A 9,832-nucleotide genomic window follows, 5' to 3' on the forward strand; every position below is an offset into this window, starting at 1 on the left:
AACCAATACAGCCCTTTCTCTAAAAAGGCAAAGGAGGAAATGAAACGAGAAAGCATTGATCAATTGTGCACGAGCATCTGTGTGTGTGCGTATCTTAGGTAATCCTTATATTTATTCCTTTCATTCTTCAATGTTTTATGTCTCGCAAATCGCCCCCATCGCATTGATCATTTCAAGGCAATAATTTTTTTTCGAAATTTAATTTCCAATCTTTTTATCTCAATGACAAGGCACGGCATCATTTCCACATCAATTTTCCGACACTTTGAGAACTCGGTGGCTCTCTGCAACACTTTCACAGATTGCTGAATATAATCCTGTCGCTCGAACCTTAACTCGTAAACATTTCACGTACTATAAACTTTATTTCCTTCATTGATAAAATATACAAGCATAATGCAAATTTTTCCTAATAGCTAAAGATCAAGATTATGAGGAACTATTTTATCACACTGTAATATAATCAGCTCCTGACGGGCCAACACATGTGGGATGATGAGATTATACACAACAAAATGGCTCCAATTTTCTTCCACCCAGACCTGGCAATTCTCCTCCACTATCGCAGCCTGCCATTCACTGAGAGCCTGGGTAAATTGCCATCTTTACTGTGGGCCAGTCACTGCTCCTGTACGTCTCTGCCCGGCTATGCTTCCCTATTGTATTTCATTTTGAATTCCTTTATTTTATTCTACTTCTGTCCTCTCTTTTAAGGTTCTATCTCTGTTTTTTCTGTTCTCCCAGCTCTCAGGCTGGTTCTAGCAGAAGCGTGTGCCACTTGGTTCTGCTTCAATAAGTGACAATTTCACTACAATAAGGTATTCAGGTGTCCAACTCTCTCTTTAAAAAAAAAAAAATCAATCCTAGCTCATTTTGCTGTTGAAAATGCTTTCTTCCCCTCACTCAGTACCTCTCAATTGGAGATTTGGTACCATTCTGAGAAGGGAAGATTGCCCCCAAATTGCCATGCCGATGACCCAGACTCTGCAATAATCTCGAGATAGGAGATAAAGAATGGACAGTTGGAGAAATCAGAGCTGGAGGCTCTTCCTGAAAAATACACTAACTACAAAAAGATAGAATAGGCACATTTGGGGATGAATTAGAATTTTCGCTCTAAAAATGAAAAGGCTAATATGAAATATAGAAAGTGCATTCAGCGAAAGCACTGCTCTGAGAGCACAGAGTCTGCTCTCCAGGGGTCTCTCATTCAGGAACCAGGCTGTGGTCACCCTCCGTAGTTAGAGACCACCACCTCGCTCGCCCCTTGTATTTCTTCTTTTAAAGGAAGCTAATCTGAGGTCCCTGGCAGCCTGTTTCACCCTCCACAATCCTCAAGTCACCAAAATTGTATTTGATAACACTTTGTTGAAAATAAGACTGTTTCCATCTGCCTATTCAAATGTTCGAGCTACCTTCCTAGGGAAATGTTAGTTTCCATTACATTTGAATTAAAATTGAGAGTAGGAGTGGGGGAGGTGCATCTATGAGTTGCTCATTCATTTCCACATTTCGATTCCTTTAAACACTAAAAAATCATAATGATGCTTAGTTGGTCTTATTTCCCTAGATGATTAGTGGTCATGCCTAAAAAATAAAGTTAAACGATTCCAGAATAGGGCTAGTGTACAGTAACACCTTTCAAGGAGTTAATTTTCAAATTCCTTTAATGAACATAATTATCAACCACTTCTTTCCTCCACTCCCCAGTCCATCACTTAAGTAATTAGTTCTTTCATAGAAAATGAATATATCTTGGCCCCTAAATGAGTTGAGAAACATTCGCCACAGCCTGCTAGGTGCCAGGCACATCTGTATGGTATTATCCACACTCTCATCCACTGGAGCTGTAGGTGGTCCATGGAGCTCTGGCTGACTGGGGAGATGGCATGGGCTTGATTCAGAAGGAAAAGGCACAAACCTTTTCAACTCAACTGCTAAAGGAACTACCACATTTTATTCTACCTTGGAAAGGAATCCTTCTTTATCAGGAAAAAAAAAAAATGTGTGTGTGTGTGTGTGTGTGTGTCTATCATCTATCTATCTACCTACCTATCTATCTATCTATCTATCTATCTATCTATATCTATCTATCTATCTATCTATCTATCATCTATATATATATATAGATGTATATATATATATCTCCTCACCTATGATCAAATCACAAAGCAAAGCTGAATGCTTCGGTCATTGGTTCGGCCTTGAGGAACTGGGGAAAAGTTTGATTATCAAAGTTACCACAATTACGTCAATAAATAGAAAACTGTCAGACTTTGAAGGAGATTTTGGTAGGCAAAGACCTTATATATGGCCAAAAAGAATATAAATTTTGAAATGATCCACACAGTGGAACAATCTTCAATGAGCATTTAGTAGAAGTTTCTAGTGAAGGGCTTCTAGTAACTGATGAGTTGCAGATTCCCTCTAAAGTCTATGTACAAAATAACCAAGCCATTAAGCTGGTTTGCATAGTCCAACTTCGATTATCTACTGTATTGATCTGCTAGAGGTGCTGTAACAAAGTATGACAAACTGGGTGGCTAAAACAATGAAAATTTTTATCTGGCAGTTCTGGAAGCTGGAAGATCAAGGTGTTGGCAGGGTTCCTTCTGGGCTCTGTGAGAAAGAATCTGGTCTATACCTCCCAACTACCTTCTAGTGTGTTCTGGCAATCTTTGGCAGTGTCGGCTTATAAAAACTTTCCCTCAATCTCTGCATTAATCTTCACATGGGGTTCTCCCTGTGTGTACGTCTGTGACCCAATTGCTCCTTTTTATAAGGACACCAGTCACATAGGATCTAGGCCCATCTTAATGGCCTCATCTTACTAATTACATGTGCAAAGGGTCTATTTTTGAACAGATCACTTTCTGAAATATCTAGTGTTAAGGTTTCAACATGTGAATTTGAGAAGGACACAAGTCAACGCTTCCCTTCCACCCTAGGAATGGATGCTAAAATATAGGAGAAGAGGCAGTGATGCAAATCAGAATTGACACCTATTTGTCAGCTGGCTACTGAGTGAAGCCACAGTTGAAACTGAAACCAAGACATCTAAGCATATAGCGACGTGGCGTTTGCATACTCTAACTTTGGTTTAAAAATCAGTGAGTTTAAATGTTCCATGTTTAGAATTCAGCTTCATTTCATCTGAAGATGAAAATACATTCAAAAGAATGTGCAAATCTCCTTCCACTTATTTCCACCATAGTCTTGCATAGGTCAATATGGTTGGGTGTTTTAAACAAAAGATTCAAGAGTGTCGCCATAGCATTGAACATGTGTTTTTTACTCAGGACCTAGACAATAAGAGCTTGAACCCAGGTCTGCGCGTACAGCATTTCCTTTCTTCACATGCACAAAACGCAGGTCCACTGAGGGTAAAATCCCTAGAGTTAAAATATTTTCAAAATGTGATTTCAAATTTCAAACTGTTAATGTTGATACACCCTACTCCAAGAGGTGGAGTTTATCCCTCCACTTTGTTGAGTGTGAACTGGATTTAGCACCTCACTTCCAAAGAAAGAAGAAAATAGTAACTTTGCAGTATGGAAAACTGGTAGACATGATCTTAACCAAGTGGTCAAGTGAACGTCACCAGTGATAAGTCACATGGACCTCATGTAACCTCTGATACATTGTGATGGGAAGGGTGTTTCCTGTCTGTGGTTTTCTGCCCCCAAACCCATAACTCAGTCTAATCATGAGAAAAACATCAGACAAACCCGAATTGAGGAACATTCTGTAAAATATTTGACCAATACTCTCAAAACTGTCAAGATAATGGAAAAAAAAAAAGGGAAAGACTAAGAGACTATCACAGAACAGAGGACACTAAGGAGATGTGGCAGCTAAGGGCAATGTGATATCCTGGATGAGATCTGGGAACAAGAAAAGGATATTATGGAAAGACTGGTGAAATCTAAATAGAGTTTAGAGTATGGTTAATATAAATGTAGCAATGTTGGTTACTCAGTTTTGACAAATGTACCACAGCAATGTAAGAGGATAATATGAAAGGAAGTTAGAGCTGGGGGAGGGTACATGGCACTCTCTATACTATTTCTGTAACTTTTCTGAACACCTAAAATTATTCCAAAATCAAAAGATTATTACAAAAATATATCGGTATAGATATATGCCATTATGAAGCGTAACATCAAGCTTTATTTCCTATCATATTCATGAAGCCTAAATATTAAACCACATTCTGAAATACTTCAAATTTGAACAAAACATAACAAAATGCTACTACTTATTTACTTTACAAAAACTTAAAAGTTTTCCTGTGTTCCATAATGTTAAAGGGTCACGAACCTTGTCATGGAGGATTATTCATGACACAAAACATACTGAAACTCCCTGCTCATAAAACCAAGGCTCTTATTCTCAAGATAATTCAGAAGATATTTTCTATCACATGTCAACATTATTTATCCTGAACCAAACAAAAAACATTCTAGTGGATTTTTAAGTGTTTTCTGCCCCAGATCTTGAGACAATCTCAACCGAATGGCTTGTCGTTAAAGTTAATTTTGGGAGGAAGGGACCACATTAGTGTTTGCATGTGTTTTTCCTTAAACCTCTGGTACTCAATTTTCTCACGGTTATTCAAAATTTAAAGCTTTGCTTGTTTAGATTCAGTAGAACATTTTGTTTACACACATATAAAGAACACTAAATAAAAAGAATTTATTTTAAGGTTCAGGGAATCTTAAAAAAGAAAGAAAGCAGACATCCACTGCAAAGTGGATGCGTCACAAACTAACATAGCATCACACTCAGACGAAAGAGAAAAGTAGTTTTTACGCTGAAGAAATTCAGAGAGGAGAAAGTGGCCCTAAGGAGAAAGCACACTGCTTCCTGTACCGTGCAGCAAACTTTGAAACCTTTAAAGCTAATTTCCATGGACATGCCAGCCTTTTCTAACCCCACAGTCCACTTGCCTGTTTGGGACCCGGAGGTTGGTTCCTTCGGCCCCGATCATCCTCCACACCTATAAAAAAGTGAAAGAATACCCACTTCTACACCCTCAGCAACGTTATGCCTGAGAAAGGCATTTCTGGCCCAGACCACAAATAATGCAAGTTATGTTCCTAGATGTTCCACCTCCTCCCCAAGTAATATCACTCACATACTTCCAGGGGAATCGTGCATGCGTCTCTCTCTAAAAATTCTCTGGCAAACACATACCCGAAAGCAAGTTTCTGCTGCACTGCCCCGCGCCCACAGGATGTCTCTAGAGACACCCTTCCACGTGCTTCTAATCGCTGATCCATGTCACCACACTTCACAGGGCCCACTTACTACTGTCTTCTATCTCTCCCCAACTATCTAACCAACAATTGTTTATTGAGCATCTAATATGTTGGAGATTCTGCCAACATAAAAGAAAGAAGAAACTGTCTACTTCCTATTTTCTTCGACTTGTGTCGAAATTCCCTGGGGTCTGTGGTAAGCAGAAAAATGTCCCCCACCCACCCAAACACATCCATATCTTAATCCTCAGAACCTGTGACTATTTTAGGTTCCGTGGCAAGAGACAATTACTGTGGCAAATGAAATTAAGATTGCTAATCAGCTAAGCTTATGCATTTACCCCTGTCCTACTTACTTAATGTCATTCCAATGGAATTGGGGTGAACCAGGAACTGCATACATGTGTTCGGTACAGCTTCTTGAACCATAATGAAAATATATATATTAAAAATAATCATAATCATAATAACTTCAGTAGTCAATACTGCCGCAGGGGTAGTCAAATTGGCATCTCTATCTATTCTTGATAGAATTGCCAACCGATAAGGTAATATGATCATATATAAGGACATAAATAACAAAAACAACTAACTCACCTAATTTCTTCATTCTTTAGAAATAGACCTAATAAAAAGACCTGGGCCTCTGAAACCTGTCTCTGTGACAGGATCCGCCCGCTTTGCTGGTGTGGACTGGTCCATAGCAGCACCTTGACCGAGCCAGGCTGGGATTAAGGTAGGTCTCCAGGACCTTTCCTCCTGGAACTACATCCAATCCCTTGTTACTTACTGTCAGATCCCAAAAATTTGGGGAACCTGTGTCCCCTCTTGAGGAAAAAAAACAAAAACAAAGAAACTTGACCAGCAAATGAATGAAATGAGGCTGAGCGCTGAGCCCCAGGAAGAAAGCGTCAGAGAAAACTCCGGGCATTTAAGTCCCTGGGTCCAGCCATCCAGATGCTCCTTCCCTTCCCGTGGTTCCATGTTTACAATCGTTTTCATCTAATAAATTCTCTTTTTATTTCTAAGCTAGTTAATGTCACTTGAAAAAAATTAGGCCCGGAATCATATTTGCTTCAAAAGTCATTAAAAAGAGATTTCTAAATTTTCACTCACTAATTTCCCTTGTAGAATTTTCTCCTAATAGTCAAAATTCTGAAAGGTCTATGTGCATTAAAAAGATGCATTACAACATTTATCTCATTTGTAACAACGGAAACAAAAAATAAAGTCTAGATAGCCAGTTGTACGGGGATTGTTAAATAAGTTATTTTATTTTCATATCCAGTATGTTTGAGAGCACTGTGTGTCCATTGAGTATGGTACATTTACTTTTGTTTTCATGTTTTTGCTGCTATAAACATAAGTAACATTTATAACACTAAGCTTTAAAAAGTCAGAGTAAATTACAAGTATAACGTAATTACAAGTACTCTAAAAAATATGCACTGGAAAAAAGTCTAGAAGGAAATAAAACAAAATTACAGTGTGAATAATACATGCTAAACCTTCTGGCACCATTTTACATTTTTACAGCAAGCAATCATTGGAAAATTGTTACAAAATTAATAGTTATCAATTGCATAAGTGAAGAAAGTGGCCCTTTCTGTCTTTCTCCCCTCAGAAGTACAGAAAGTGGAAGGGATAATTTGACCATGTGGTGTTATAAATATTACATTCTAAATTCTTAATCAGCATGTAAAGATGAAAATCATAGTTAGTTCACTGCTCTTTGGTATCCAGTTAACCTATTTGTGTTTTGCAGAACCAAAATGCAAATTGAGATCACTACCAGATGAGGTTCCTGTTATCACGCCTTTATTGTTTCTTCGTCATGCACTTAACCACCTAGGATGACCAGTTTTTCCATAATCATTCCACTGGAGTAATTACATGTTCTCCACTTTCTTAAACAGTTTTTCAAAGGAAGCAGAAATTCAACAACTTAAGCCAGTTGTCTTTCGCCATGTGCTTGCACAACTGAATAAAATCTTCTCTTCTTTTAAGAATTATTAATAACTTCCAAATTATTGGAAAATTCTTAAGAATTATTTAATATTAATTCAACATGCTCATCATTGTAGTAAAAAAGGAGAAAGAGAAAAATGAATCCCTGTCCAGTAATTAATACTTCTGACTCATTCCCCCAGAACAGACTAACAAAGGAAAATGCTAGACAACTTTTCAAGAGACTCAAATTACTGCTCTAGAATTATTAAGGTAGTTATTACAGGTTAATTGAATATCAGTTGATTATACAAAGGAACACTTATGAGTCTTTTCAGAGCGCAAGGATTAAATTCATCAAGCAGCTAGCTATTCAGGTAGCATTTTTTTTTTTTACTTCTACCTCCACATCTTGCTGGTCTATATATGACTCAGTTACTCAAATCAGTTAATACATATCTATTTAGTGCTTACTATATATGCCATGCACATGCCAGATATCCAGAGGAAGGCACAAGAGGAATTTCCTACTTGGATGGACATGACTCTCCACCATCCTCCGAATTCCCCACTTGCATTCAGGATCTCACAAAAACCAATACTCACATGCCCCTTCATGGCGGAGCCCGTGGCACCTGTTATGGGCAGATGAGAAACATGTTTGTGGACCTAGCCCCTGAAAAATACCTCTGATTTCTTTGGGAAGCTTTTCTTTCTCAATGGGCTAAAAATAAACACTGGTTCAGCCTTGGGCTGCAGAATACCATAGTCACCCAAAGTCAGGCTTCCCAATGCAAGCGAAGCGGAAAGTGACCACAGTGTGGAGAGCTTCCAAGAGCAGCAGCTCTTTCCTCCTGTTCTTCTGTCAGGTCAATATTATGTTAGATCATCAAGAAAATCCTGCATCTTCTTCTAATAGCTATCTCTTTCTCTCTCCCAAGGAAATGGATTGTGCCTAACAAATTCCTCATTTATGTCAACTAGGTTAGAATATTGAACTGGGGTAAGAGCGAGAGACTGAAATTGGGAGCAAAGTAAGAAGAAGAAGGTCAACTAACAGCCAATTATAGAAAAATATACACTAAGATATCTAACTTTATATTTATCAAATGTGATGAAAAGATTTTAACTCAGAGACCAAACTTGTTTTAATATTCTGTAAGCTCTGTGGTCTGTTACGCTGCCCATGAATATGATGGAAACATGGAGATACTCGTAGACATCATCACCACCTCAGGTAAAGAATGCACCTCAGAATAACGCCAGCAGAGCCCAGACATAAAGAGACAAGGTCCTAACGACAAAGTTTGCACGACTGCTTCATCATAGCAAGCAAGTCAAATAGAGCGCAAGCAAGATGGAAGTCACAACCTTTTATAACCTCATCTCGGAAGTAGCAACCCATCACTTTTGCCATATTCTGCTGGTTAGAAACAAGTCACTAAATCCAGGGAACACTCCAAGTCAGGAGATTGCACAAGGATGCGAATACTTGAGATGGGTATAATTGGGGGCGGGGGCAATTTACAAACTGCCTACATAAAACAAAAAAGCATACTGAGTTCACATAAGATGATTGGTTTTGGAGGAAGAAGACCACTTCATCAGAACTGGGCAGGAGAGAAAGATATGGGTGCAGATGGAAGTAGTGTTATCATTGGTGGTGACAGGTAGCAAGATTAGGTCTGGTGAAATTTTTTTAAATCTCCATATAGAATGAGGCAAAGTCACCTGCTGAAGAAGATATGGTGGTCTTGGGGGCAAGAGGAAGGTATAAAAGAGCCACCTCGAGGAGTAGAAAAGAACACCGACCAAAAAAAAAAAAAAAAAACCAAAACAAGAAAAACAGTAGAACTACCAAGCAATGCCAATTGGAAGTTTAAAATAACTTGAAAGTAAAAACCTAGTCGGCTCAATTGTGTGATTTTTTCACCGACTTTCAGCTGCCAAGGTAGTAGCTCAGAGAAAGTAGCAAGAGAAATATGCCAGCTCTGGGGTAGGAAAAACTTTTCATCCATCCGTGTGTGAGCGCAGCCAAGAAGTAATAGTGTGAATTATACTCATTTATATTTCTCTCCATCTGATTCTTCAAACCCACCCTGCTCAGCAGGTATCTTTTTACTGAGCAGGCCAACAAATTAAATAGCCTGGTGTGTGAGTTTTTGATACAGCTCTCTCGGACCTGTAGTGCATGTTGAATCCTTGATTTTATTCCTCTCCGTGCCCTGTAAAACTGCTCAGTGGGAAAAACTCTCCAGGACTTCAAAGGAGATGTGTAACATGGAATAGACCCAGGAGCCCTGTCTGCACATTGCAGATAAATATTGATGACAATGACCTTCAAAATACTGTTAAATCTTTCATTCTAAAAATGACTGTTTAATCTAGTTAAAAATTCCTAAATAGGAACAAAACTCAAGGACCTTGGACTTAAGGAGGATTTTATGAATTTGACCTCAAAAGCAAGGGAAGTAAAAGCAAAAATAAATGAAGGGGACTACATCAAACTAAAAAAAGCTTCTGCTCAGCAAAAGAAATCGTCAACAAGGTAAAGAGACAACCATCTCGATGGGAAAATATATTTCCAAGCAACGCCTCCAATAAGGGACTAATATCCAAAATAT

This window comes from Pteropus alecto, unplaced genomic scaffold, assembly GCF_000325575.1.
Source record: "Pteropus alecto unplaced genomic scaffold, ASM32557v1 scaffold152, whole genome shotgun sequence".
Taxonomy (NCBI): Eukaryota; Metazoa; Chordata; class Mammalia; order Chiroptera; family Pteropodidae; genus Pteropus; species Pteropus alecto.